Raw genomic sequence first — 8,313 nt, forward strand, 5'->3', positions numbered from 1 at the left:
CGCGTTTTATTTTTTTTTTATAATTTTATAATTTTTTTATTTTAGGGGTAGTTTAGGAATAAATTAAAAAAAATTTATTAGAAAGGACGATTTTAAATTTAAATGCGACTTTAAGGACGATTTTAAATCAAAATATACATCGGGGACGGGTTCGATTCTGACCCTCAACGTGAGGGACCAAAATCGTACTTATCCCAAAAAAATGCATAAGTTGCAAAAAGTGAAAGGGACCCACCAAAAACTTTTCTCTCCGACTAAAGCGAAAAAATGGAAAGAAAACGCGTTACTGCATCATTTCCAAACCTTACCTTTCTCTTTTTCTGAAGACTCTTCTTCAACCTGAGATTCAGCTGTGCATGCTACCCACTTCCAACACTATCAACCAGTGCAAGTGTTACTAACGGTCCATTCCTCCACCACTTCTCAATCATTTTGGTCACGGCATCTTTCATCTACGGGTCAAATATGGTAAATTTTCTATGTTGCTCTTATTTCACCTTTCATTCTTTATTATATTCATAAATATGTGGGTCTCAGGTTCAATTTTGCAGTATAAGAACAAAGATTACATTTTAGTTTGAATTATAAGTTTGTTAATTTTTATGCCTGTAAACTGTTTGATAAAATGCTCAAGTGAAAACATGCAAAGGTATTGATTTATAAGTTAATCAGAATTGAAAAAATTGATGTGTGTATATACTATAGATAAATTTTTTATGTTGCTCTTATTTCCCATTTAACGCTATATATTGATGGATCTGTGTTTGTGATTTAATTTTGAAGTATATGGATAGAGATTATATTTTGGTTTGATTTATTACTTTGTTAATTTTCATGTATGTAAACTACTTGATCAAATGCTCCAATAAAAAAAAAATGCTTATTCATACTTTGTTAATTTTTATGTCTATAAACTGTCTGATAAAATGCTCCAATCAAAATATAACTGCTAAAGTAAACTTGGTTTAGGTAAACTAATTGATTTCGTAGGACACACAGAAATTATTATTATTTGGGAGCTCAGTTATTAAAAACGATAGAAATTAACAACTTACCTTTCACCGCAAAGTAACCTTGTTCCACCGCACTTGTTTGCAAATTTGCTCTATAATCTACACTTTTATAACTATTCAGCTATTTTATTTACTTGTACACAAAATTCATAACTAACTCTCACATGGATAGGTGTTAAAGTTGATTAAAATAATTTTTTTAATCTAAAAAGGACAACTAAAAAAATGTTAAGCAATTTTAAAGGATTTGATTAAGTTAATTTATGATATAACATATAACAAATAAATTACTATCTTCATGTGAATAGTCTTTATATATAAAAAAAATTATCTTTCTTCAGGATGACTATCAAAGAGTCCATTACTTTATCTGTTTCAAGTTGAACAAATAACTTTGAAAAGTTACAAGGCACTTTGCATATGTTGTCTCTGATCAAATTCAAGTTTAGCTTAGATTTTTCTGCTTGTTTTTCACTAAGATAAGATCTTCAATATGGTCTCTTGTTTAATACTTTTCTTCTGAAATACTGTTTTCTATATATCCATAAGTTTTTTTTTTATTTTTATGTAAATTTATACCCAAAACCACATTAACACCTATTACTTGCTTTCATTTTCTTTTTTTTTTTCTTTCATATGTAGTTTATGTTTAAATTTTTTTTGAAAGGTATAAAAAATTGTTATCTTTCAATTGGTTGAGATTCTTTTACACTTAATTATATTCTTCGATTAGGAGGTCATATATATGAATACTAGTTATTTAACTGCATTGCTTATGCTTTACATATGATGCTGTCTTTTTTTGTTTTTGTTGGTGTTATAAATCTACGATATGTACATTTGAAACTACAAAATGCTTGTTAAATGGATAAGGCTAATCATGAAAAAAATTTTTTGGTCCCCAATATGAAAAACATCTTTAATTGTGATCTCCCACTAAACCTTTCCTTTAAGTTCGGGGTCGATAATTAGGAAAATATGTTAACCCTTGAAAACCAAGAACATATATTAACAGTTTTGAGGGAGGATTGGAAAAAATGACAGAAATTATGCACAATAACACTGATATGTTATGTAACAACCCCGATTTTCGAGTACGCGAGATCTTTTCTGAAAGTACGAATTTCTCCGGAAGATCAGTAAAGGGAAAACCTTTGATATATCATCGAGTATCTCAATCCTCATTGTCATTATGTCATCTTTAAGTTAGAACCTTTTCCGAGACAAGCTCGATAACGCGGTCGCAAAGAACCTAGTTTTTGAACCGTATCGGTTAGGAGTTTTGATTCGGTTTTTCGTAAATAGTCTTAGTTGACAAACCGGACCCGCTTTATGAGAGAAGAGAGATAATAGGATGATATTATCATTATATTAGTATTAGAAGCTTCTCGAATGATATTATAAGGTTACCTGATCAGTTTTAGTTAAAAACAGAAAACCGGTTTAACTGGGTTCACAATTTACTGGTGCAGCTTAGCACCAGCACTCTCTGATGACTTTAGCAATGCTAAGGCCTCATTATTCATGTTTTATTCTCATAATAAATATGTTACTAGTGTCATTTATGCTAGTAGCTCAGAAAATAATTTTTAGAGATGTTTTTAAGATAAATAAAAGATAAAAAGTTGAAGAAAAGATAAAAATCGAAGAAAAGTCTGTAAAGTTTTAATGACAGAAAAACAGATAGAGACTAGTGAACGAACTAGGGCAACATAGTTAGTCCTGGAATTGCGAATAGGGTTAGGTATTTTATGAAAAGTTAAATACATACGTTAAACAGAGAAATCAGAGTAGAGTAGAAAAACACAGAAAACAGAGTAACCATAGTAAAGTAAAGAGATAAAGAGAAAAAGAGTAATATAGATACAAATGAAAAGAGTAATCAGAGAAGAGAAAAGAGATACAGAGAACAGAAAAGCAGAGGCTGTCTCAAATGAGCGGCTATTATTATATGCGCATTTATTTAGGAACGGAAAATCGTATTCGGGAAATCGGGATTACTCGTGACCGGATAAATGTCGGGACTGCGGGCAGCCAACCGACACATGAGCTCATGGCCTGTACTAGGGCTAGACATGCATCATTCTTGTCTGCGCATCATTCTCTGTTGCATTCTTTCTTGTGTGTGATCTATTTCTTTATGTTTGTTTGTTCGAGTGCTATGTCTATGCTTTATCTTCTTGTATTCTTCTGCTTGTGTTCTGTTCGTTGTTTTTCTATCTATTTTTAACCTCTGTTTACTACATTACTGTATTCTATTATCCATCTGCTAATCGAAAACGAATAAATGAACGTAACTAACAACCCCGACCCTACTAAGAACTCCCCAGTTCTTACCCCTTCTCTCCCTTCCTCCCCCTCAGATGGAGACGGGCGTGATCTTCTATGAGTTCGAGGACCCTTACGTCTATGAGGATCCGGTACATCACAGTTACTTCATCATGGGATTAGAGCCTCGTATTAGACGATATGCGTTACCTAATCGAGCTTTTCAACATCCTCTGTCTAGCCCGCATTTTGACCCTGATGCTCCTTACGACTTTCCCTTATCCTGGTTACATCCTGACGCACCTGGACATCCTTTTCCTGATGATCCTGAGCACCCTATACCAGCTCAACCTTTGAATGAGGCGGTACCTGAGCCTATCATTCCTGATGAGCCTGAGTTAACTGGTGACTACGTACCTGTGATACCACCAGAGTGGGATTTTCCCCTTGAGCCGATCCCCGACTTGCCACAGCCTGATGAGCCGGCACTACCGGACGGTGGAGTGGCTCCTATAAACACGAATGGACCTGTGCTCGCGAATGGTTTTGTACATAGTGACAACAGTGTTTCTGGTGGATCTGAGGGTATAGCTGTAGTTGCGGACGATGAGGAGGAGGAGGATCCTGAGATAGAGATAGAGCAGGATGAGGAGATGGACGAGCCTCACGGCGATTCTCCGAACGGCGACGTGTAGATATAGTTTGACTGCGGAAGGGGCATTCTTTTGATGACACTCTAGTCTGACATTATCTGATAGTTAGTCTCTCACTTGTGTTAGTACACCCGAGAGCTAGGAGCTATATAGTGGTTAGGCTAGCCTGGGCGCCAGCTTAGTGGCTTTTTGTATGGGCCAGGCCCTGGGAGTGTCGTGTAAATATTAGCTACGTAGGATGACGAGGATGTAAACTGACTTGATCTTGTGTAAACGCTACATGTTTTGTTATAGTGTACATGATGTATATTATCAGCTGTATTTCTATGTTTCTTTATACCGCTTTTCTATTACTCTCAATGTATGCTTGTTTATTTTACCTGACCATCCGCAAACAAAAAAAAAGTTACTCGTAAAATTGGCATCGCTCTAGCAAGGAACAGGCTCATATATTAAATAATAAATAATAATTAGGAAGGATAAGTTAGTAACACTTAGCTTCTTGTATGACCATGGTATACTGGGAGTTGGGTCGTTACAAGTTGGTATCAGAGCAGTTCGTTCCCAATAGAGCCTGGGGAGTGGACTGACTATGCTTCATTGCATACTCTGTTGTGTGTCTCATGCTTATAAGATATCTATGTGATATGTGTTGCATGATTGTCTCTGTGTTTTCATTCTGGGAGTGTTCACACTTGACTTGAAGTGTTAAGACTGATCACCTTAATAATGATTGTTTGGTGTGAACAGGACCACGATGGGTTCACAGAGACGAGGCGTACGGGAAGGAATTCCTAATGTTAACTACGAGAGGGAATAGGAGATGTTTTATGACTACCATGAACGCTATGGCTGAGGTAGTGCGTGAGGCTGCAGTAGCAGCGGCTAGGGCTGTTGATCATCTTGGAGTGAGAAACGAGAATGAGAATGAGCATGGGGAAGATAGTGGAAATGATGAGAATAACTTGGGGCATCTCAAAAGACCTATGACCCTTGCGACTTTTCTGAATGTTAAACCGCCTAAGTTTAAAGGTACACTCGTTGTGACTGATGCTGACAACTGGTTTCGAGCTATCGAACGATCACTGCGAACGCAGCATGTTCCGGAAGGCCAACACGTGAAGTTTGCTACTTATATGCTGGAAGGAGAAGCTGAGCATTGGTGGCAGGGGATACAGCGACTGTTGCAACAAGATGAAGGCGATATTCCTTGGAATACTTTTAAGGATGAATTTTATAAGAAGTATTTTCCGAGGGCAGCTCGTGACGCTAACGAGATGGAACTTATGCAGCTGAAATAGGGTAACACAACTGTTGCAGAATATGCCTGTAAGTTTGATGACTTGTGCCGTTTCTCCAAGATCTGCCAAGGGAATCCTGCTGACTTTGAAGAATGGAAGTGTTTGAAGTTCGAAGGGGGCCTTCGTGAGGATCTGATGAGTTCAGTAGTTCCATTGGAGATACAAAATTTTGCTGAGCTGGTTAATAAGTGTAAGTTAGTGGAAGAATGTGCTAAGAAGGTAAGTGCCTCTAAAGCAAGTCGTCAAGGATTTCCACCAAGGAACTACAATAGCTATAATTGGCAACCACGAAGAACAAACTTCAAGACACCTAGTGTGCCACAGCGAAGAAACCCACAGGCTGATAACATCCCTGCTCGCCCTATGGGTGGAAACGGAGGTAGACCAAGGTAGGATAATGGTAAACGACCTCAACAGGCGCAGGTGAACACTACATGCAAGCGATGTGGTAAGGATCATGGTATTAAGCCGTGTTTGTTTGGAACATTCAATTGTTATAGATGTGGAGGAACTGGACATATTGCTAAGGAATGCCCAAAGATATTCGCTCGGAATCCAGTACGAACCCAGCAACAAGGTCGAGTGTTTGTCATGACTGCTGATGATGCTATGCAATCAGACACCCTGATCCAAGGTCAGTGTATTGTCAAAGATCGATTTCTAACTGTACTGTATGACTCGGGTGCATCGCATTCCTTTGTTTCTTTAACTGTTGCTCGTGAGTTGGGACTAGATTTCTCTGAGTTGAACTTTGATCTGATTGTCCATACACCTGCATCCCAAAATGCTTTGACTAGTTTAGTGTGCCTGCGAGTACCATTCACTATTAGGAACAGAACTTTTATACATGATCTAATCTGTTTGCCTCTATGTGATTTAGAAGTTATTCTAGGGTTAGATTGGTTATCTAAGTATCATGTTTTCCTTGATTGCTATGAAAGAACTGCTGTTATTCCGTCTGATAGTTTAGATATTAAACCATTTCTGTCTCATACTTTATATCTGAATTCTGTAAGAGTTACATTAGACGGGAGTGATTGTGAGGGGTATGTTCTGTTAGCGGCTAGCTCGAGTGACAGTGAACTAAGCTTAGAACAAATCCGAGTGGTGAAGGAATTTTCTGATGTTTTCCCGGACGACATACCTGAGTTTCCTCCTCAGCGAGAGATAGAATTCAGCATTGAACTTGTACCTGGAACCAGACCGATTTCCATAGCACCGTACCGGATGTCACCATTGGAACTTGCAGAGTTGAAGAATCAGTTGGATGAGCTACTTGGAAAAAAATTTATTCATCCCAGTGCATCACCTTGGGGAGCTCCGGTATTGCTAGTAAAGAAGAAGGATGGTGGAATGAGACTTTGTGTAGATTACCGACAGTTAAATAAAGTCACTATCAAGAACAAGTACCCACTTCCACGAATAGATGATTTGATGGATCAGTTAAAAGGTGCAACTGTATTTTAGAAGATTGATTTACGATCGGGCTATCACCAGATTCGAGTGAAAGAGTCAGATATACCGAAGACTGCATTTAGAACTCGATATGGTCACTATGAGTATACGGTTATGTCGTTTGGACTAACTAATGCTCCTGCGATTTTCATGGATTACATGAATCGTATTTTCCGTCCGTACCTTGATCAGTTCGTAGTAGTTTTCATAGACGATATTCTCATCTATTCGAAGACAGAAAGAGAGCATGAAGAGCATCTAAGGACTGTATTGCAGATACTAAAGACTCGGAAGTTATATGCTAAACTATCAAAGTGCGAGTTCTGGACAGAGAAGGTGGCATTTTTGGGACATGTTATATCACAGGGAGGAATTGCAGTGCTTCAAAAATTGAAGCAGTAGTGCAATGGGAACCACCTACGACCGTTACAGAAGTTCGGAGTTTTCTCGGACATGATGGATATTACCGGAGGTTCATCAAAGAATTTTCACAGATAGCCTTACCTTTGACTTACCTTACACGAAAGGAAGTTCCGTTCGTTTGGACGGCTGAGTGTAATAGAAGTTTCAAGATGCTTAAGGAGAAGTTAACAACTGCACCTGTATTAGTACTACCCGACCCGCAGAAACCTTTTGAAGTATACTGTGACGCTTCTCATAAAGGACTTGGATGTGTGCTAATACAAGACAAAAATGTGGTGGCTTATGCTTCCCGGCAGCTGAGACCACATGAACGAAATTATCCGACGCATGACTTGGAGTTGGCTGCAGTAGTGTTTGCTCTGAAGATCTGGAGACACTATTTGTATGGCGCTCAACTAGAAGTTTTCTCTGACCACAAAAGTTTAAAGTATATTTTTTACCAGAAGGATCTTAATATGCGACAGCGAAGGTGGATGGAGTTCCTGAAGGACTATGATTTTAAGTTAAGTTATCACCCAGGAAAAGTGAACGTGGTGGCAGACGCTTTGAGCAGGAAGAATTTGAATATCTCTTGGATGATGATAAAGGAAGAAAAGTTACTTGCGGAATTTGAGGACCTTAAGTTGGCTATGACTGAGACGTCAAGTGGAGTCCGTTTGGCTCAATTGCATATAACACCAGATTTTAAGATTAGGATTCAGCAAGCACAAGTACAGGATTCAGAAATGATGACGATGCTGAGACGGATGAAAGTAGAGGAACCAGAAGCTGTAAGACTAGATCGTAGCAGCCTCTGGAGATAGAAGAACAGAATTTGTGTGCCTAGCTCTGGAGATTTGCGGCAAAGTATTATTGCAGAAGCTCATCAAAGTAGATTTTCTATGCATCCTGGAGTAACAAAGATGTATTAGGATTTGAAACAAATGTTCTGGTGGCCGGCCTTGAAGAAAGAGGTAGCTGATTATGTCTCAAAATGTTTAACCTGCCAGAAGGTGAAGGTGGAACACCAGAAACTGTCAGGAACCCTGCAACCCTTAGAAATACCACAATGGAAATGGGAGCAGATCACTATGGATTTTGTCACGGGATTGCCAAGGACCTCAACAGGACACGATGCCATTTGGGTAATTGTGGACAGGTTGACAAAATTAGCGCACTTCCTTCCGATTCGAGTTGACTATACATTAGAAAGGCTGGCAC

Source organism: Arachis ipaensis, chromosome B09 (assembly GCF_000816755.2).
Source record: "Arachis ipaensis cultivar K30076 chromosome B09, Araip1.1, whole genome shotgun sequence".
NCBI lineage: Eukaryota > Viridiplantae > Streptophyta > Magnoliopsida > Fabales > Fabaceae > Arachis > Arachis ipaensis.